The 23389-nt window shown below is 43.2% G+C and overlaps 1 protein-coding gene across 3 annotated transcripts in view; it reads left to right on the forward strand.

The window, feature by feature from the left end:
- The window catches only part of ARSB (arylsulfatase B), a 235441-nt gene that overhangs the window by 58507 nt on the left and 153545 nt on the right, over positions 1–23389 (forward strand). The gene's annotated exons all lie outside the window — the stretch shown is intronic.

Here is a 23389-nt window from a genome sequence, read left to right on the forward strand (position 1 = left end):
GAGAAGCTGGAAATTTGCCATCTTACTGGTGGGGGCCCTTCATTCCCCCCTTTCTCCTCTATGGGGTTGTGGACGTTACTTTCTCTCTGGCTGCTTCCTGCTGAACAGGGGCGGAGAAGGGAGTGAGGGCTTGAGGATTGGGAGGAAAGGGTTGATAGGACTCCCCACAGTAAGGATGAGTAGATGTGGACTTCTTCAGGTTGGAAATCAATGAAGGTTCCCTGTAACTATAGGTTGAGGACCTGTTGATTCCAATGGTGCCAAGAGGATATGGGTGTCAGGAGCCAGGCGTCTGTAGCCATTGTTTCTAGGAACAGTTTCCAGTGGAGAGAGGGGTCCATCTCAGTGTGTGGTGAGGAGGTCACGTGAGGGTGAGGGATCTTCTGTGGCCAGAAGCTGGTAGTTCCTGAGTAAAAGCTGGTTGAAAGCTTGATTAGAGATTTTTCCGACTTGGGATTTGATGAACTTTATTATACAGGGTAAGAAGAGACAGACGAGAAGAATGATTATTATGGGGCCTGCGATGGGCCAGAGCCAGGTGAGAAGGGTTTTGTTAGTATTGAAGAGAATAGGTTGGAATTGGAAGCAGAGTGGAGACTGGAGGCAAGGTCGGTGAGTTTGGTAATGTCAGTTTCTACAATGCCGGATTCGTTGATGTAATAGCAGCACTTTTCCCGGAGGAAGACGCAGGTGCTGCCCTTCTTGGCTGTAAGCAGATCTAGAGCCCGCCGGTTTTGAAGGGTGACCTTAGCTAGCGAAGTGACCTGTCTTTGGAGAGAGGCTAGGGAATTGGCAGTGGATGTCAGGGCTCCCTCAAGTGTGGCGTTGAGATCTCTAACTGCCCATAGAGAGTGACCCAAGGCTTCTCCCGAAAACCGTGCCCCAATGGCTGAGGTGATCAAAGAGATACCGACCATGATGGGAAGGAAAGCAGCTCTTTTTGTGTGCGAGGGCAAGGGAGGTTGGAGCTCAAGAAATTCTGCCATGCTGTAAAGTGTAAGCTGTGGGATTAGGGTGACGAGAATGCAGGGTGTATCGGAGCTGAGAGGCAGTGAGTTGAAAAGGCTGCCATTACACCAAAAGAAGTGTCCCGGTTGTGTAAAAGTCTTAGAGCCGGAGATAGGGGTGTAGATAGAGAGGCAGTGAAGTGCACTGGAGGGGGGTGGAGTTGGGCTTACACAGTGGTGGATGGTGAGATTATCTGCGTATTCTGGTTCCCATAGGGGTATGTCTGCCAGGGGGCAGAGGGGTTGTCTTTCTGCATGGAAGGAGTAGTTGGAAATATTAAGGGGCATGGCAGCCAGCAGTGGGCGCTGTAGTGATGCGCACAAGAAACAGTTGGCGGTGTTAAGGGTGTGGTTGAGAAAGATGGTGGTGTCTTGAATGAGCTGTCGCCATCAAGAGTTTGGATAATGACTTTTTCGGAATGTCTGATATCTGATGCAAATTGAGAGATCTGGGAATGAGAGGGAACATACTTTTGAGAGATATGAAGGGTACCGTGGGTGGTCGAGGACCCCCAGTAGTAAACTGAGGCTGTGACTCTGGCAGCCCATCGAGAGTCCCAGGGATCTGGGATTGATAAGGAGAATGAGCCGTTGGGATATTTCATGAAACGGTTGGAGGAGTAATACTGTGGGTACTGGAAGTTACCCATGTAGTGAATGGCGCAAGACCAGTAGGGACATCTCCTGTAGGTGTCTGGCCATCGCCTGCAATAGGCTTGTTTTTGGTCATAGAGGAAGCAGAGGTAGGGAGAATAAGGGTAGCTGCTAGTGAACACTTCGGTGGAGGGAGGAAAGTGGAGGTATAAAGGCTCGGAGCAGCCTTTTAGAGGGCAGTCTGGTGTGGCAATGAGGGCAGTAACTTTTGTTTGATGCTGTGTGTAAGTCTGTCTGACTTTGAATCTCTATACAAAGGAGGCTGGGGTGGTGGGGAAGACAATAGGAATGAGGAAAAAAAAGCGAGAGAGCAGTAAAGGAGGAAAAAGTCATGATTCGGGTATGGATGGCAAAGGGGGTGTACGGGATTTTGGAGGAAAGAGGATAGTAAGGTCAGGAGTCTGGAGGGAGGGAGAGTCTGTAAACTTTTGTAGGTTAAGAGGTCTTTTAGGTAATGTGGGGACAGAATGGTAAGGGGCGTCCTGAATGTCAGTTTATGAGCTGCCTTCTGCAAGAGCTGTCTAGCGGCCAATGCTCGTAGGCAGGGGGCCCATCCCCGAACTGTGGGGTCTAATTCCTTGGAGAGATAAGCTACTGGGGCAAAGGATGGGCCATAATATTGGCCTAGGACTCCTAGAGCTTGACTGGGCCTCTCATGAATGTATAATGAGAAGGGCTTCGACAAATCAGGAAGATGGAGAGCTGGGGCTTCCACAAGGGCTTGATGGAGCTTAATGAAGGAGTGTTGGGGTGAGGAGGATAATGGTTCTTTAGGGGGGCTCTTGCTGAGGTCGTATAGGGGTCTTGCCAACAGGGAGAAGTTAGGGATCTACGCTCTAAAATATCTAGCCAGGCCTAGAAAGGAAAGGATTTCTGTCTTGGTTTTGGGAACGGGCAGGTCAGAGAGGAGCTATTTTCTGTCTAAGGTAATGGACTTTCTTTGTTGAGACAGAAGGAGTCTGAGGTAAGTGACAGGAGGGGAAGAGATTTGAGCTTTGACGGGGGAATACTCAGTAACCTCTGGAAGCTAGAAGGTTAAGTAGGGAGGCAGTGTCAAGTTGAGACTGTTCCCACGAGGGACTGCAGAGTAGAAGATTGTCCATGTACTGTAATAAGGTGGACTTGGAGTGATCATGATGAAACTGTTTGAGGTCCTGAGCTAGGACTTGTCTAAAAATATGGGGACTATCTTGGAAGCTTTGTGGCAAAACTGTCCAAGTGAGTTGTTCAGAATGTCTTGTGTATGGGTCTGTCCAGGTGAAGATGAAAAAATCTTGGGAGGAGGGGTCTAGAGGGATAGAAAAATGGGTCCTTGAGATCTAGGACTGAGAAGTGGATTGCTGAGGCAGGGATCTGCGATAAAAGGCTGTATGGATTTGGAACTAAGGGATGGATAGGGACAACGGCCATGTTGATAAGCCGAAGGTCTTGGATGAGGTGGAAAGATCCACTGGTTTTTTAACAGCTAATATGGGGGTATTAAATGGGGAGTGAGTGGGCCTGAGGTAATTTTTGTTTAAGAGATCTTGAATGATGGGTTGGAGGCCTATGAGGGCTGAAGTGGTTAGGAGTTATTGGGCCTGACAGATATACTGAGAGGGGTCACGTAATTTGATAGAGGCAGGGGGACATAGGGCCATGGAGGGGCTTGTAATGTCCCAATCTTTGGGATTTACAGGGTGTATGAGGGCGGAACCGGAGCTTTCATTGGGTAGAGGGGGGTTGTCGGCTATGAGGGCCATCAGAAAGGGAGTACTGGGGGCTGTGGGAGTGGATATAGTTATGGAAACGTGGAGGAGGGAAAGGATGTCTCGTCCTAGTAAAGGGATGGGACACTGGGGCATAACCAGGAAGGAGTGGGAGAAAGGTATGGGATTGTCTAGGATTGTGCATAAAAGGGGGGGGGGTTTAATGGGAAAATCTGTTTACCTCCTACCCCGACTATAGGAGTAATGGCTGGCGTGGTAGGGCCCCGGTATTCTCGCAAGACTGAGAAGGTGGCTCCTGTATCTAGGAGGAAGGAGATGGGGCGACCGTCTACTCTTAAAGTAACCCTGGGCTCCTGTTTGGTGATGGAAATGGTTGGGCGAGAAGCCCCTGGGCCCCATCAATCTTCTTCTGCCAGCCCCACTACAGCGGGCTTAGGATGGGGGTTGTTCGTCCAGCCTCCCCTTCGGGTGGTTGGGCAATCAGACCCCCAGTGGCCCTTTTTGTGGCATCTGGGGCATGGGGTGGTAGGAGATCTGGGGGAGGGGCACGCCCTTGACCAATGTCCCTCTTTTCCGCACTTGAAACAAGCTCCTGGGGGGGGGGGGCTTGTTTGTAGAGGGGCGCCCAGGTTGTGGTTTTATCAGCTGGGCCAACATCTGGAAATTGGCCTGATCAGCCTTTTGTTTACAGCATTCTTTCTCCTCCTCCCGGTTATGGAAGATTTTAAAGGCCACTGTTAGGATCTCAGTCCTAACAGTCTAAATGTCTGTGGGGGAGCGGGGCCCTGTTCTAACTTTTTGAGTTTAGCTTTAATGTCGGGGTAGCTTTGAGCTAGGAAGTATGTCATAAGGACATGTCTTCCTTCAGGTGTTTCTGGGTCCAGGCTGGTATACTGTAATAGGGCTTGAGTGAGTCTGTCTAAGAACTTGGAGGGGGTTTCGTCTCTCTTTTGAATTATGTCTTGGAGCTTTTGAAAATTGACTACTTTACGAGCTGCCTTTTTTAGACCTGGTATTAAGCAGGAGGCAAAAATATCTCAAGAGTGGAGACCCACGGCGGTGTTATAATCCCAGTGTGGGTCTTGTTCTGGGACAGCAGTGGGGCCAGGGGGATAGGTGGGGTCAGTCCTGTGGGTTTCGGTAGCGTGCGTTTGGGCGAAGTCCCAAACTCGTCTACGCTCTTCAGGGAGGAGAGTATTGGCCAGGAGCATGAAAATGTCATGATGTGTGAGGCTGTAAGACTGGAGGGTCCATTGAAACTCCCTGATGTATGTCGTGCGATCAGTGGAAAAGGAACTTAGGCATTTCTCTAGTTGGGCTAAATATCCTAAGGAGAAAGGGACGTGAATGTGCACGATGCCTTCAGATCCTGCTACCTCCCAGAGGGGGGCGATAATTTTGGGAGGCCCTCGGGACCGAGTCTGAGGGGGACTGAAGAGTTCTGGCTCAGTCTGTGGGAGAGTGATGTGGTCTAGCCATGCCTAGTTGAGCAGGTCCTGAAGTGCAGAAGGGGGGCAAAGAAAATAAAGAAAGATAGAATCGGACCCACTTGTCGCCAGCTAGCAGCCCAGCTGCTTGCCTCTGCTGCTTTAGTTGGGCTTGAACTCATGACTCTGAGGTTAAGAGTCCCATGCTCTACTAACTGAGCTACAGCAGGGCTCCAGTTAATTGCTTATGGAATGCGTAAACAGAATGTTCTTTGTTCTCCATTCCTGCCACATCAGCAAGTGGGGGAAGGGCATATTTAGAAGCAGGGGTGGTTTTTCTACACATCTTCAAGGTCTCCCTATTTTCAGAGTGAGAAGTCTTGGCAAGATATGTTTTTGTGGACAGATAACTTCTAAGGACTGCACCGGTTGTTCTCTAGCTTGTGCTTTCCCATGCTGCGTTCAGACATGGGGGAAGGTGCTTTCCCATTCTCCCTACAAACATGTGAGAAGACAAAGGTGGTCCCTAACAGGGGAGAAACAGGTGATGAGGGCAAAGACGGAGGAGGCCCTTGGGACCTAGTTAAAGGGGGGGGCTGAAAGGCTCAGGCTTAATCTGTGGGGGACGAAGGCGGAGGAGGTGAGATGGGGGAGGAGATGGTGGGGGAGGAAGGGAGAAGGGCTGTTGTAGGAGAAGAAGGGGAAGGGAGTGAACGGGAGGCTTCTGCGGGGGCAGTGGCTTGCAGGCTAGGAGAACTTGGGAGGGGGCAGGGGGAGGAGGAGGCGGAAAGCTTCAATATAGGGAATCTCCTTCCATTTTTTCAGGTGCTGGCAGTAGTTAAAAAGATCACGAGTGATGTTAGGATCAAGAGTTCCCCCTGCGGGCCATTGGTTGTTATTGTCTAGGGGGTATGTTGGCCAATCTTGGGAGCAATATTTACGGAGAAGTTTTGGTTTTATATGAGGCATCAGGGAGAGGGTAGCCAGATGCTTAAGCAGGCATTCAAGAGGTGAACTTTCAGGGAGGGATGAGGAGGCTCCCATGGCTAAAGGACAGAGAAGGAGACAAACAGGGGAAGATGAACGGAGATCCTCGGACTGGAAGCAGACCGCAAGTAGACAAAGGGCGTCCCCGATGAACCTTGGTGGTCTGCGGAAACTCGTATACAAGTCGGAATTTCTTAGGAAGTGTGGGTCGTCACCCAGACTTCCCTAAGAAGGCAGTTTGCCGGAGTCACGAGGTACCTAGCGCTAGGAATTTTCGGCAGACAGAACAGATTTCGGCAGACGGAGCAGAAGAGGGGGGGAAGGGAGCGTTCTCATCCGCAAAGGAGTCACCTCGTTTATGGCTGTTGGAGGAGGGGCCTGAGGGTCCGCCAGCTGTGAAGGCCTGAGGCAGGGATTTATGGCTGTCGGAGGAGGGGCCTGAGGGTCCGCCGCAGCCGTAAAGGCTTGAGGCAGGGATTTATGGCTGTTGGAGGAGGGGCCTGAGGGTCTGCCGCAGCCGTGAAGGCCTGAGGCGGGGAGAGTTCCCTCCTCATCCCCGAGCGTCAGGGCCTTGCTGGACGATCACGGTCAATGGCACTGAGATAGCTCGGGGAAGAGTGGCCCACTCCGGGGGAAAACTTACCTAAAGGCCAGAGAGGAGTGGTAAGTGTGATGAGCCAGCGCCAGAAAAAGAGGACGAGGGCAAGCTGCTGCTGGTGTCGGGGGGAAGACGGGGCCCAGTTGGGGTGTCCCGTCTCCCGGGTTTCGGCACCAATGAAAGGAAAGGAGCAACACACAGAAGCAATTCACCGGAGAATTCCACTTTATTAGGGAAAGGTGCTGGGTTATATAGGAAGGGGCATGAATTGATTGAGGTGTCACTTCTACGGGGCTGGTGGCTGTTGGCTAGGTGCTGGGATTGGGAGGGGAGCGAGAGGTGATTGGGCTTCAGGTGGCGCCGGCGGGAACCGAGGACCCCGAAGAGAAGCCAGAAGTTTGCCATCTTACTGGCGGGTCCCTTCAGTACTAGAGCAGGTTGAATGGTGGGGTCTGTTGAAAATGCAGTCCCCAAAAGAGCCCTCTGTGCAGTATGTACAGTTCACATCTATGAGACCCTGAAGGGAGAGAGAGACATGATTGGTGTCTGTAGCAGGAGGTATTGGTCATCAGGCCGTCACCAGGTGAGGTCCCCTGGCCAGGTGAGAGGATCATTTTTCTTTTCGTAACAAGAATTAGTCAGCTAATAAGCATGATAACTCTGTACTTAAGACAATGTACCTGGTCTTGAAGAGACTCAAAGCTCAATAAGATATGGTTTCTCTTAAAGAACACTTAGTGAGTGATAATGGTTTTTAATTCAGTGTAAGGCGTATTAGATTCCCTGGTACGTGGGGGGTGTTGGGGTGAGGAAGGGGCAAGGCAAGTGTATGGTTTAGAGAAGTCCTTTCCCATGTCTAAGGCTCTGACACATGCCCTTGTGTTTATTCCCTGACCTCCAGGCTTAGAGTAATTTAGGCTTAGAAAATTACTTAGAGTAAAAGGAAGTGCTACACTGAGGCAGTGTGAGTGGTCAGCAGGAGGACAAAAAGCATGAGCCCCTAGTCCAGCACAGTGGCTAGCACAGAGCTCAGGTAATGTTTGCAGGGGAAGGAGCTTGCATGCGTTCTAGGCTATAATTCAAGGTCAAGTGGGTGGAATAGAAAGATGAAGTGCATGGAGAGCAGCAGTAGCAGATATCCAGGAAGAGGGAAGCACGGGTGTGTTCTGGGCATGGTGACGAAGCCAGCCCACTTTACCATTGGTTTTCAAAGGGACCCACAAAACCACAGTATAGACAGGATACATTTTCCTGGAATGTTAATTTTGCTTAGTTATATTGGAGGAAAAAATTAAGTAATTTAATTGGTTAATAATTTAAAACATTTTTACAATAAAACAAGGCAAATTTTGGAACAAAATATAGTTAATTCCATGGATATTTTTAAAGTTCAAAATCTCAGGTTTCTACTCTTTTCTTTTGATCATTTGATAGAAGAATTAAAAATTCTTTCAAGGAGATTAACTATTTATTCACACACAAATGCCTTACTAATCCCCATTTAGAGCTTGAGGGAGGAGCTTTGCTGTCTCTGAAGTACCTGTGAGAGGTGGGGCATGCCGTCCAGCACTTGGCCACAAGGCTGGGTACTTTGCTTAGCTGTTAGAGGACCCCAGCTGAAGACCCAGGCTCTTTGACACTTTGCATATCCTGGATGGTAAATCTTGATGGTGATTGATGTTGTTCCCCCTAAAAGATATGCCTCTGTTGCATACAACAGACCTGATGCATCTCTGTGCTCAGCTCTGGGCCATGGAGTCTGCACTCTTGCTAAGAAGGCAGGGAGGCCTGGCTGCCTTGGTCTCCTGGGGATAATGGAATGAAGGGTCTTTAGAGTCACCTCCTGAGTGTTTGGTTTCCTTTCTCTCTCACCTCTGGTCCTAAATCCTCAATCCTGTCTCAGCTTCTCTAGCCCCTCCTGCTCCTGCTCTCCACAGGTCCTGGCCCCCATGCTGGCCCTCTGTTTTCAGTATGTTTGGGTTGTAAATCATTAGGTAACTGAGATCGCAGGTTTTGTTTTTCCTAGGCCAAGGCAAACCCCTCCCTTTCACAGGTCCCTCTGGCTTTTCCTAGCTTTGAGGAAAGACCATATGTAGTTTCTCTAAACTAGAGTGGCATCAGAGGCCAACCAGAGGCAGAGTTGTTGTGTAAAAGACCTCTGTTTACCATTTCTGCTTTAATTTCCATGTTTTCTGATATGTGTCAGATTGACTTTGTTATAAGATTTTCATTGTTATAATACCAAACTCTGCCCAGTGTTGGAGATAACTTTCTTGTGTTGCTGTCACAAGTTAAAGGAATTAAGAAAAGCCGAGATGAACTCAGTTAATCCAACACAAACAGGGCAGTGGCCTTCATTCAGGGCAGAAAAGGATCTAGCTCTGTGCTTCCTGTAGGTGGTTAATAGCCCCAGGTGGCTAGTGAAATGTGGCTAATTTGAATTGGGATGTGCTTGTAAGTATAAAATAGTGAATTTCAAAGACTTGGTATCAAGAAAGATTGTAAAATATTATCAGTAATTTTTTATATTGATTACATGTTGAAATAATAGTTATTGAAATATTGGGTTGAATAGAATATTATTAAAATTAATTTTAAATGTTTCTGTTTGCCTTTTTTAAATGTGGCCACTAGAAAATTTTATATTACATAGGTGGCTCAGATTATATTTTTATGGGGCGTTGCTGCTCTAGATTGTAGGTTTGTAATCATAGTAAATCAGACCTCTTGGGCGTTTCCCAGGGATTATTTATGGAAGATTTCCTCTCTCTAAATGACCAGACTAAGATGGGAATAACACATAATAGACTATAAGGTTCTACAAAGCAAGAGCTGTCTGTTTATTGTACTTCTTTGGAGGCATGAGTGTTGAGATCATTTTGCTTGGGAGGCTTATAAACTGGCTTTGAAGCAAATTCTGAAAACAGTTTTGAAAATTGACGGCATCACTGAAATAAGGGTTCTGCCTCCCAGTGACTCCACTGAAAGATGTAATTCATCTGGTTACGTATGTCTGGGGTTGGAATGTTAATAATGAAAGAAGGCTGTTTCATTACTTGAAGTCTCTATCTCCAGTGGGTCTCAGCATGTAGAAAGGCACTGGGGCAAGAACCATGGTTGAACCTGTTATTTTATGAATGCAGAATGCAACATGATGAAGGCTAAGGGGGAAGAAGTCTTTTCCATCTGTGAAATGACTGCCACAATAAGGTTAGTTAATACCATATTAATACCATCTATTACCTCATCTATTTACCTTTGTTTTGTGTATGGTGAAAACATTTAAGATTTACTCTCTTAGCAGCTTTCATGTGTACAGTACTTACTGTATTAACTATAGTCGCCATGCTGTATATTAGCTCCTCAGAACTTATTCCTCTTATAATTGGAATTTTGTACCCTCTGACCACCATCATCCATGTCCCCCACCTTCCTAGCCCCTGGCAGCCACCAGTCTACTCTCTGTTACTATGAGTTCAGTTGTTTTCAGATTCCACATAGAAGTGAGATCATACAGTATTTGTCTTTCTCTGACTTGTTTCACTAAGCATGTACCTCAGGGTTCATGTAAGTTGTTGCAAATGGCAGGCTTTTCTTCTGTTTAATGGCTGAATAATATATTTTTTATCCATTCATCTACCGATGGACAGTTAGGTTGCTTACATATCTTGCAACATGGATACGATATTTGTACATTTAAAAATGTACAGAAGTGTTTGAAGGAAAAGTAAGTCCATCTACCAGCCCTGGTCCTCCAGCCTCCCGGTTTCTTTTCCCCAAGAACACCACTGTTGCTAATCTAGAATTCATTTGTAATAGGCGGCTCCTCTGCCCTTGCCTCCTCTTGCCTCTTGGTGGTTGAGATATGGAGGAGGCTTTTTTCTTAGAAAATGAATTCTCACTCTCCAAGACAGTGGCTTGCTAAGCAGAAGTCTGGGCACTAAGAAATGACTTCAGAGCAGTCAGTGCTCTGAATTCAAATGTGGTCTTGTGCTTGCCTGATTGGAAAGCCCTTGATTTCTGGGCTCCAACAACTACATATAGCAATTCTTTTAGGAGTGAATTAAACCCTTAGTTCCTTCATGTAACCAACAAATATTCTTTCGACGACTCCTCTGTGCAAGGCTCCATGCTAAGCACACACAAGTGAATCAAACTTGACCAAATTCCCTCTGCATTTGGCCTGTACATTAACCCTACCTGAAGTCTCATCCAGGCTACCTACTAGCGTAGCAGTCCCTCCTTGTTCAAGAACTGTCAGGATGTTGCAAATGCACTTACATTCATGCGGAGTGGTATTGTATGTAAAGAATAAGCACTTGTGTGATCCCCACAGTGTGCTCTGTCCCCATTGCTCTCCAGTCTGGTCTACCATAAGCTCACTGGCACATTAGGGATCCTGTAACTTGCTGTAATTCCGGCAGGCATTCCCATGAGGACTGCTGAGCAACATTCTCCCTGCCCCGCCTCCATTTCCTTCCCCCAGACTAGAGGTTGGGGTTGCTAGTTTCCTGTGTTGAAATTGTGCCTTTATAGGAAACCTCTCACTTAAGAAAACTCTCAAAGCTTACCTGACTGCTTTGTTCCCCCCTCCTTTACCACCACAACTGAACCACAGCATTTGATATTAGTGTTGTCATGCAGAACATAAAGGGTTAATTAGGATAGCCTTCCTCTGTCCTCTGCAGAGGAGTGAAACAACAAAAAACCTGCTTGGGTACTGCATGCTTCTGGGAAACCCCAATTAGCACCCTTTAATAGTTGTAATTTTTACTTTTTGAGCTGAGGAAAAAAAAAGTTTTTGCTAATTAGAAAATTATTTTGTGGTGGTCATTTGATTTAAAAAATTGCTTTGACTGTAAAAATGTCTGGAGAATTACTTAATTTAATAAGTCACTGTTATTTTAACATTTAAAAAAATCAGAAAAGGTCTTGAAAGTTTGTAATTTTCATAGTAAGCCATACAAGAAATACTATATTGATTGAGAGTTCTTCAAGTGTGTGTGTATGTGTTTTGTGCACGTGAAATTGAGATTTTTGTCCCCAAGATATATAGGACTAATTAATGATGTTAACAGTAGGGGAAGCTTGGTGTACTATATTTGCAACTTTTCTGTACATCTAAAACTGTTCTAAAATAAAATGTTTAAGAAGTATATATATGTGAAAGGCCCTTAAAAATCAAATTAAATCCATTCTACAATAAACGGAGTGGGAACATCCATGAAAAGTTTCTATGATATTCCACTTAAAAACTTTATTAAAAAATTGACACTATGTTACCATCTTAAGGCTTCTGACTACATCTAACAACAGTATTAGGAGTGGTAGCTTTATTACCTAATAGTAACATCAGAATTCCCTGATGTGCAAATATATTAGCCATGAAATTGCTTGTAGAATATTTAAGTGCTTTATAGGAGATGCCTTTCCTAAGTGAAACAATGAATCTGTTTACTAATAAAGCTTTCCTATATCTGAGTCAAACTTGCAATTATCGGCTATAAATTAATTGTCTTCAGGGTTAGCTCATGATGCTGATGGGCCAATCTGAGGAAGTGTGCTGACCATTTGCATCATGCCTTTATCTTGGTTTGTTCTGAATTTCTAAGAAAGTAATTGAATTTGGCCAAATTTGATTCAAGAATGTTCAGTTTTCCTTGATTCTTCTTGAACCTGTGGTTTAATTTACTACCTTTAAGCATAGTTGCATTCGAACACAAAAGTATTTCAAGTGGACATATGTCCTATCATAAATAGATTTAAATGAAATTTTCATTGATGGGTGGTACCAATAATGGAAGAAAGTGATGATAATCACAAAATTTGATTTGAAGCTCCTTCAATGATATTTCATTTTCAGGTATCATCTTAGTTTATGTATTTCTTGACAACAGAAAATTCAGGAATATAGTTAGCATAGTCTTTAATTGAGAAGAAACTTTGTCATAATGTATCACAGTACCCTGATACTGTATAATAGAGAGGGCCTTTGAACTTGAGTTCCCTCTGATGTTGCCCTTCCCTGCTCCCTCGTGTCTATCACATCATAGTACTTGGTTTTCTTCATAGCACTTACAGTGGGAATTCCCTTCTCTGCTTGTTTTGTGCTTTACTTGTTTATCCCCTGTTCTCTCACCAGCATTTAGCTCCAAGGGAGCAGGAATATTGTCTGTCTTGCTTATCAATATATCCCCTGTGCTTGGAACATTGGCATATAGTGGGTCTACTTTAATATTTGACATTGCAGCACAGATATCTAAGTATATACAGATTTATAATTGCTGGTAGAAAACAGGCCAGAAAGATACCCCATGAATAAATAACAAACTCCATTTCCTAAACCTTTTCTCATTCCTTGCTCTCTTTCTGTTTTTTTTAGGCACATATATTGCTTTTAGGACATGACAAATGATACAATTTAATAGGAAAATGATAGAAGTTAAGGAGAAAACTTGGCATTCACGTAACATTTTATCTGCAGAACAGATTGATGTTTTAGCTCCCTTCTTATCTTTTCGTTTTTATCAATAAGAGAAGGATGACTTTGGGGATGGGAAAGAAACAGGTGATCTTGGGGTAGGAGTCCCTGGGGTCATTATCTCAGTGACCTTTTGTTTTCTCTGAATATTCCCAGAAGACAGGCAAATTTATGTTTCACCACATGAACCCAGAAGTTTGATCCCGTCTGCTCTCAGCTGTAGACTAAAGAAAGTTTGTCCATGTGTCTGGGCTCAGTCTTGGCTCCCGAGTAAATAGGTTCAGGAGAATCATTCTCTTTCTTCCAATAGTCAGGGCAACCTTGAGGTAGTTTGGCCTCTTATCTGCCTTAGAGCCTGTGTGGGAAGCCACCACAGACCTGCCCCGAGCCTTAAAAGAAATGTGGGATAGTGTGATTGTCATCACCTGTTCACACATGCGACGTGTACGTATGTGTCTGGGATATTTTGAGTTCTTTGAAAGTTATGCCTCACTTGCCACATGATATCCTCATCTAAAACTTCAGTAATTTTGCAATGAATCATTCATCTGAGACGATATTTGTAGTAACTGCTAATCTCAGGGTGTAAATGAAGTTACAAAGCTTACACAAGGCTGTAGTAAGCAAGTAAATATCCATTTAGATCTGACAGGTGTTAGATTTCATTTTACCTTCTATTTCACATCCCCTCCTTCCTTTTATTTTTCCCACATTAGTGTCGTCTTCATGTTTAATAGAAAGTGTATCTAATCTTCCCCATTACTGTCGCTAAGGCAACTTTCCTCAATGTATAAAGTTAGCTCCCCTCAGACTGCCTTGAACAGAGTGTTACTAATCCTGATCCTCAATGTAATTATTGTAATAAGAAGGTATCTAGGCAATGAATGGGAAACAGAAACCCAGTGATTGCACATTGATAGTGAAAACCAGATTTACTTGACAAAAGGATATGTTTCTGCCAAAATTGAACTATGCCTCTTCTAGTAAAAAATACCCAAGGAATGAAGAATACACAAGGAACTCTAGAGCTGAAGAAAGTAGGCTATTGGAGGGCAAATTACCTGGAAAATTAGAAGTTTATTAAATGTTGAATAGCTACAAGAAGAATAATTCATGAAATATAATGAATATAAAATATCTTGGCCCCAATACATGGCTCTGAGTATTTATGGTCCCTCCATTCTGATATGTGTGCCACCCTGTTCCAACAAGGTATGGCATTGAAAAGATTGGAGACATTGAGGGCCTGTTTCATTTCTATATGTTTTAATAATTTGGCCCTAAGATACTACTTTTCTCTCTAAATAAGGTAATTCCTAGTTCATGTCTTTCTTCTTTGTAAATTAACATTTAAAGTTAAATAATACTTTCTAACCTTTGGACTACCAAAGTAGACTTTATTATATAACATCTCTCTTATTTTAGATTTAATGCCAGCTTCTGAAAGAAATCCTTAATATCTTCATTAATCTATTTAAAATTACTTTAATCATACTTCTGATAAAAAAATTAATATGTGATCATGGTATGAAAGTTATAAAAAGAAAAGTGTAAATGATCCATTATCTTACCACCCAAGGTAAATGCCTAACTTTCTCTGGTGAAATTTCCCTGACTTTAAAAATTCTTTAAAAACATAGTTTTTAATAATAGCTAAGAGCAATCATTTTAGGATATCATGATTTGGGTGACTACAGCTAGAAAACAGATTTTTCTGTGTGTGTGTCTAAAGTTTTGGGTACCCTAATTTGATATTTTGGCATAAACACACATTGTAGCAAAGAGTAATTGTGATAAATCTAGAATGGCAGGTCTGTAAATTTCAGTTCCAAACACAAATAGGCAAAAAACTAATCCTATGTTGAAATGTGGATCCAACTAACTTTTGTGAAGTAAACCTGTAGGAGCCACTGTGTCTGATCATAATATAAGAAACTTGCGAATTCAGTGAAATACATAGGTTCCATCATACAACAGGATAGGAAAAATATGAAGTCCATCCCAAACTGCTGCTTTTGTTGTGACTCAGTCTATTTTGTGATACTCAAAGTGAATTAAAACTACATTTTAAAAGCCTGGTTTCCATCACATTTTTGGCTGGCCTAATACAAACCTGTGAAGAAGGCACTATTCTGGCTAGCCAGCAAACATTCATTGAGCCCTCCGCCCAGCTCTTCACATACTTTCAGTCCCCATGAAAAAAAGCCTTTAAGTGTTCAAAATGATACATTGATTCTTCTTTTTAATGCCTTGAATATTCTTTGAGCAAAGCTGCCTTAAAAATAATTTCTGATGTATGTTTGGTTTTTATCAAGAAATGGAGAGTGGTATTGTGAATTGATCCCAAGTGAGAAAAATTCCCGTAAAATGTATGTCCCTTAGTCAGATAGTTGGAGGAGATCCTGTCTGACCTCTGTTCCATGTTATGAGTTCAAAACAATGCCCTCTTCTTGGCCATGTGCTGTCACGTTGCCTGATGAGCGAAACATTGGAGTTGCCATCATTTGGATCAGTGCAGGGCTTCCTGACCCACTTGCTGTGTCGGTAAACATGAAATCCTAGTGGCAAATATGTTTACTTACTTTTCTCTGAAATGTGCTGTCCCTTTTTTACCTCCTGCAGATAAAAACTGACAAGTCCTTTTCCCACTAGCCAAAAACAGTGATGGAAACCAGGTGGAAGATACAGCTTTTCAAATGTAGTTTTAATTCATTTTGAGTCCCATAAAAGTAGGCTGAGTCACAGACAAGCTGTGGGCCTCACCAAATCACTCCATGACCTCACTGTCCCTCTGGCAAACCTCTCTCAGAGCAATATGGTTATATCGCTGAAAGAGCATCAGAAACAGCTTGCTTGAGAGAAGTTTGTCTGTGAGCTGTTAAGGCTGCCAGATAGCATCACTATAGTCCATCTTCTCTACTTTTTTTATTCTTGAAATTCACATGGTCCTCATGACCAACTTCACTACAGCCACTTAGGTTATAGATAATAAAGGCCTGGTTACATAACCATTCATTAGAAGTGCAGTTTCGGATTTGATGAAGCCTGCAATTGATGAAACTAATTCCTCAGTTTCTTAAAACAGATACTTTGAATGAAACCCCTGGAATCTCCACCCTGAAAATAGACCTTATTGTTGTATATTGAGGTCTCTATTTTAGATTCTTCCCAATTACCTTCCTTTTCTGTCTTGTTGATTATTCTTACCATTGCTGTCAAATAGTATGACAGAGATTTGGACGTGCTTCAGGAAAAGAGGTTTAATTGTGGCTTTGCTTCTAACTAGCTGTGCTGCTTTTTGAATGCCATTTAGTCTTTCTTGACCTTGTCCTCTTCATGTTGATCTCTAAGATATCATTTGAGGTTCTGTGGTCCTATTATGGAAGGTCAAACTCTTTTCTAGAGGGCACAGTGCCTCCTAGGCAGGTTCATAATATTCTCTGTGTTTCCAGATCACCTAGAAAGGCCCCTCCTTCCAAAGATTCTTATCCCCAAGTTACTCTGTAGTATAGCCAGTATGAAAACCACTGGTATAGGGTCCAGACCCAGGGGCTCATTATTACAAAACCTTCTCCTTTGCCACATTTTTTTCATCCTTAAGTCAAGGACTATTTTGTCCTGAGAAAGTAACTGCTTTTATAATTTGCCCCTCACAGAAGTTATAGTCTAGCCATTTTCCCTTTATGTAGCTTTTAGGAATATTTTATGTTGATTCAGTACCCATTCATGTTCTTGCTTCTTTTTCTACTGTCGGTATTCAACCACACTTGACCAGTGATTCATAAAAACAACAAAAAGATATTGATTAAACTGGTTGACTTTAGCAGTGGTTCTCAAAATACCATCTTCATCACCATCACTCGGGCCACTTATTAGAAATGCAAATTCTCAGGCCTTTCCCTGGACCAGAAGCTCAGGTGGGATCCAGCAACCTGTGCATGAACAAGTCTGCTAGGTGATCCTCATGATACATCCTATTATTTGAGAGCTGTTCTAGAGATATATATATATATATTTTTTTTTGGTATCGTTAATGTAAAATTACTTGAACAACATTAAGGTTACTAAACTCCCTCTATTATCAAGTCCCCCGACATACCCCATTACAGTCACTGTCTATCAGCGTAGTAAGATGCAGTAAAATCATTACTTGTCTTTTCTGTATATACTGCCTTTCCCGTGTCCACCCCCACCACTACATTATGTGTGCTAATTGTAATGCCCCCTTTTCCCCTTTATCCCTCCCTTCCCACCAATCCTCCCCAGTCACTTTCCCTTGGGTAACTGTTAGTCCATTCTTGGGTTCTGTGAGTCTGCTGCTGTTTTGTTCCTTCAGTTTTTTCTTTGTTCTTATACTCCACAGATGAGTGAAGTCATTTGATACTTGTTTTTCTCTGCCTGGCTTATTTCACTGAGCATATTATGCTAGCTCCATCCATGTTGTTGCAAATGGTAGGATTTGTTTTCTTATGGCTGAATAATATTCCATTGTGTATATGTACCACATCTTCTTTATTCATTCATCTACTGATGGACACTTAGGTTGCTTCCATTTCTTGGCTATTGTAAATAGTGCTGTGATAAACATAAGGGTGCATATGTCTTTTTTCAAACTGGGTTGCTGCATTCTATGGGTAAATTCCTAGGAGTGGAATTCCTGAGTCAAATGGTATTTCTATTTTGAGTTTTTTGAGGAACCTCCATACTGCTTTCCACAATGGTTGAACTAGTTTACATTCCCACCAGCAGTGTAGGAGGGTTTCTCTTTCTCTACATCCTCTCCAACATTTGTTGTTGTTTGTCTTTTGGATGGTGGCCATCCTAACTGGTGTGAGGTGATATCTCATTGTGGTTTTAATTTGCATTTCTCTGATGATTAGCAGAGTATGTTTTCATGTGCCGGTTTGCCATCTGAATTTCGTCTTTGGAGAAGTGTCTGCTCAGCTCCTCTGCCCATTTTTTAATTGGCTAAGTTCCTTTTTGTTTGTTGAGGTGTATGAGCTCTTTATATAATTTGGCTGTCAACCCCTTATTGGATGTCATTTATGAATATATTCTCCCATACTGTAGGATGCCTTTTTGTTCTGCTGATGGTGTCCTTTGCTGTACAGAAGCTTTTTAGTTTGATATAGTCCTACTTGTTCATTTTTGCTTTTGTTTCCCTTGCCCGGGGAGATATGCTCATGAAGAAGTTGCTCATATGTATGTCCAAGAGATTTTTGCCTATATTTTTTTCTAAGAGTTTTATGGTTTCATGACTTGTATTTAGGTCTTTGATCCATTTTGAGTTTACTTTTATGTATGGGGTTAGACAGTAATCCAGTTTCATTCTATTACATGTAGCTGTCCAGTTTTGCCAATACCAGCTGTTGAAAAGGCTGTCATTTCCCCATTGTATGTCCATGGCTCCTTTATCGTATATTAATTGACCATATATGGTTGGGTTTGTATCTGGGCTCTCTATTCTGTTCCACTGGTGTATGGGTCTGTTCTTGTGCCAGTACAAAATTGTCTTGATTACTGTGGCTTTGTAGTACAGCTTGAAGTCAGGGAGCATAATTCCCCCTGCTTTGTTCTTCCTTCTCTGGATTGCTTTGGGTATTTGGGGTCTTTTATTGTGTCTTGGAAAGATTTTATATTTTTAAATAGTTGGATTTTTTTTTGTAAGTGTGCTCAGGTATTTTTGAAGTAATCATTGTCCAAACATACATGTGCTGGAAACAGAAGGGAGGGATATTCCATTTCTAAAGGGGCTATTTCCCTGCCTTCCTATCTTTTTACCCTTTAGAACTTTTCATATTCTTTTCAGCTCTTAGAAAACCTATCTATATCTCTTTTTTGCACGTTGAAAATTTAATCTTAAATTAGTTCTGTTATCATGGAAACTTTGCTAATCAATACCATGTATATGATCTATTGTGAAATATATAACAGTAGATGGAATGGTGCCTAATAAAATACTTATTTAATTTCTACATTTTCATTTGTTTATATTTTTTTAATTGGAAATTACAGATGGAATTCTTTTTACTTTAGAACATAGACAAGAATTATTTTTTAAAGCTATCCTCAAACAAATGGAATTGTTCTGTAACAGATGCAAAGGTTGCTTTTGTCAGAGGGAAAATTCTACTAAGTCAAGCACTTTCTGGAAGAAATGTATGAGCATATGCTGTTATCATGATTACATAACAAAGAGGATAAGGGCATCTGGCCCTAAGTGAGGAGACTGTGACTCCCCAAACTTTTGCAGTGGCAGAAGTAGACGTAGAGTCCAAGTGTCCATGCTTCCAGCTCAGTATTTTCTACATGAAACGTCATTGCTGTTAGGACTATTCAGTTTACCTAATTGGTTGGATCTTTGTCAAGAGCTTGATCCAAGTATGGTTTTCAGTTTTAATACAGAAAGCATTTGCAAGTTCTTTCAAGGGTAGTGCACAGCTTCATTTAACTCCCTCATGCCCTCCCTCCTCTGTCAAGTTGCACCAGGAAATTCAAGGTCTAGCCAGAGGCCCCCAAAGAGTTAAAAAGACAAGCAGCCTACAGAGTTGGAGAAATTGATGTCAAAAACAGATGTTCCAATGCAGACTTTGCTGGATTCATAAGTCAGGATGAAGCCGGCATGATGCATGCAAGTCAGAAAAAACCTTTTGGCCAGCATTGTGGAGAAATAAGTGTTGTCCCCTCATCTGTAAAACCTCCTCATTCTGGCTGCATGGGAGTATTGCAGAAGGCCTCCTGGGAGATGGGTGGCTCTGCCACTTGAGCCATTAACTCAGAATGCTCTCTAATCCCTTGTTTTCATTGTTGGTGTTCCATTGAGCTGTGCATACAGGCCCTGCCCGTTTTCATTGGCTGCGGGGATTGTTATTGGAGGGGCTGACAGCTGTCTGCCAGGCTGTCTGAAAGGCCTTCCTGTGCTCTCCACTGCTGCTCAGCTTCACAGCACTATTGTTCCTGGTGAGCCTTTTTCTTAAAATCTTTCCCAGCTGTATCCTGATATGGTAAACCACTTAAATTAGCTCCAGATTGTTCTGTTTATTTTGTGTTAGATAAGCGACAAAATACAGTCCCAGCAGCCAGCCAGGAGGTGGGTGGAAGTGGGGGGTGGGGATCAGAGGACACAAGCAAGGTCTTTTACAAAAGAGAGTTCCCAGACAAAACCGTGAAAAGGCGCACATGTGATACAGTCACTGGTCCTGCCAATTACATGTGACCCTGAAGGGCTGACCAAGCAAAGACTTTCGATGTGCACACACCTCATTCCAGAAAAGAAAACTGAGGCCCCAGCATGAAGTCATACTAGAAAGAAGCTAAATTTTCATGATTGGAAATAGATACAGAATCTCTATCACCCACACACCTGGTTGCCATGCCATCTGTTCAGGTACCATGCTTGATGCCCTGATTGTGACAAGAGTCCCTTTTATTTTTAAAAAATTGTCCTTTATTGTAATGCATGACAATTGATGGGCCCAAAACTGGCTGAAGTTCACACCAGTCTCCCTAAATGCATAGCATTTGAAAATGTTCTCTTCCCTGCTGTGATTTAAAGCTAGAAATCCAAAGACGTTGAGTCACCAGCATAGGTATTTTCCACACAGCTGCAAGTGAAAATTCACCAAGGACTTGGCCCACATTTGCTTATGCCGGCCATCTGTGCAACTGCTCTGCCTACAGCCGCTCTTCCTTTGTGGTTGTCTGTTCACGGGACCTCTCCATGAAAAGCCTTTCTGAATACTTAACAAAAAATATTTTCAAATATAATAGATACTCTCCTAGAATGAAGATACTGCCTTTGTGATTGTAGGAATAAACCCAAATAAAATATGAAAGATAAACTTCCGAATGCTTTAACTCAGCTGAAGCATATGAACAATGCCAGCAACCAGCTGAGTAACAACAATTATTGAGAATTTTGTCCGTGGTAATTCAAGACTCCCCAGGAAAGATACCATGACTCACTCCAGCATGACTGGGCCTCCAGTTCCCTCTCTGAGAACAAGTTGGGAGAACAGTAGGGGAGAACAGAGTCAGGAGTAATAAAATGCCCTTAGAGACTGTCTCTTAGTTTCCTTGGGGACAAATAAACTCAACGTGTAATAAAAAGGTAGAAAATCAACTTTGGGAAAATGATTACCCCGCCAGGCCCCTTCTCTGGTGGAATGTGCATTTTCTTCTCCATCATGGAGCTGAACAGCCTCCATGTCACCTTCTGATTCCCTGGTTTTCATCTCTTTTCTTTCTGTGTGTCCTTTTTAGTCCTAATGGTGGACAGACAGTCTTGTATTTTTCACCTGGGCCAGGCTTTCCACAGATGACCTGTCCCTTGAGGGCAGGGACCATGTACTGAACCTTCTTGTCTTTTCCCACACTGCCAGCACCTGTCATGGGCACCTAGCAGGTACTTAATTGTGTTTTCTTTTTTATGCAGTGAAGTGTCACTCATTCTACTTCTGTATTTATTCAGGCAAAGGTGAAAACAATAACAAAAAAACAAGACCAGACATTGTTCCACTGGCCCATTCTCATTGAAATCATGAACATACCCTTCTGGTACAGGGCAGGATAGAGGAAGCCAACTGAAGCCTATCTTTCTCATGGATTACAAATTGAAAAGTCTGGAAGATATAGAAAACACCTGAAAAGTAAATGGTAGCAGGCAAACAGTGAGTGGCAATGAGGTCAAAGCTTGATCTGGTCCTGGTACCAGGGTGAGTTTTCTGGGTTTGTTTTCTCCTGCCTCTCAGCTTTGCCCCAAGGGCTGATGGAATCACGGACTCTGAATTAGGCATTGGCAGGAGACCCTACACATGAAACCCCTGGTTTCTACCCAGAGGCTTGGGAAAGGACTCCTTTACTGGAGAATATAGAGGAATTACCATTTTATTTCTTTTTTTCTCTTGTTTCCCAGCCCTGCCCCAAGGCCAGCCTCAGTTGAGGATCTGCCTTTGCTTTTGTGATAGGAGTTTGGGCACCTAAAAGCCCAAAAGAACATTCTCTCAGACAGAGGACCAAGGTAAAGAGACCCCTTTTGTTCCACAGTGTGTGGGAGAATCCTCTTTCTCTCTCTCTCTCTCTCTGCTTTGCTCCCAAAGGCAGCCTCAGTTGTGCAGAAGTGCGTATCAGCATAGACAGCTGAGACCTGACAGAAAGCTATCTTTTTTAACCAGAGAAACCAGGAAATGGGAACCCTAAGAGCTACAAAGTGTGGGGGAATCTTGGAGGGGAGGGAGCTGGAGAAGAGGACCCCCGATTCTGTGCATGAACTGACAGAAGTCCCAGGCTCACCTCTGCACTGGCATGTGCCACTCAGTCCCCAAGAAGCAAAGCAAAGGCTTCAAGGGCTCATATGCAAAGTATACCACTGGCCATGTCCCAGACCAGCCCCTCAGCAGAGCACATGCCGAGCAGAGCAGTCCCCAGCATCACAGCAAAGCCTTTCAAAACGGAACTGCCGTTTGAGCCACTGTGCCCAGGTGAGACAAAGCTAGGATTCTGAATCCATCTGGGTTGTCTGCCGAAACACAGATATCCACATCCTTGAGGGGATTTTAACAAGTCTTAGAGTCTCACAACCTAATATTCAAAAGGTCCAGGGTGCAATCCAAAACTGCTCATCATACAGAGAACCAGGAAAATTTGACCATTACTCAAGGGGAAAGACTCACAGCAGGTGCCAACTCTGAGCTGACCCAAATGTTGGAGTTGTCAGAAATACACTAATGCAGCCATTGTAACTGTCCTCCACGAGGTAAAGTCGAACACTCTTGAAATGCATGGAAACATAGAAGTTCTTGGAAGGGAAAAAAAAAAAGGAACCAAGCTGAAATTTTAGCACTGAAGAATACAGTGTCTCGAGATTAAAATCCATTTTATGGGCACAGTAGCATAATGAAGATGACAGAGGAAAGAGTCAGTGGACTTCAACATCAATAGACATTACACAATATGAAAGACAGAAAAAAGAAAAAATTGAACGTAGCTGTGGGAACCTGTGGGACAATATCGAAAGGTCTAACACTTATGTCATTACAGACCTACAAGGAGAGAAGAAATATTGATGCAGAAAAGTATATATGAAGGCATAATGTCTGCAAACTTGACAAATTTGGTGACAGATACATGTGTAGACTCAAGAAACTCAGTAAAATGCATCAGGATAAACCCAAAGAAGACTACACACTGTAATCAAACCGCTAATAACCAGAGATGAAGAAAATGTGTCTCGAAAGCAGCAATCCCAGGCATGGGAATTTACCCAAGAAGAATGAAAACATGTTTATACAAAACCTTATACCCAAATGTTTCCAGCAGCTTTATTGATAGGTACTAAAAATTGCAGAAAAGTCAAATGTCCTTCAACCAGTGAAATGGATAAACAAAGCGAGGGTACATCTGTGCAGTGGACTACTGCACAGCGGAAGGAACAGGATGCCCACACAAAGTGCCCGAGTCTCTGGTGCATGGTGCCCAGTGCAAGAAGCCAGACTCAAAAGGTTTCACACTGTAGAGTTCTTTTTATC

Source organism: Manis javanica, chromosome 1 (genome assembly GCF_040802235.1).
Source record: "Manis javanica isolate MJ-LG chromosome 1, MJ_LKY, whole genome shotgun sequence".
In the NCBI taxonomy this organism is placed as follows: Eukaryota; Metazoa; Chordata; class Mammalia; order Pholidota; family Manidae; genus Manis; species Manis javanica.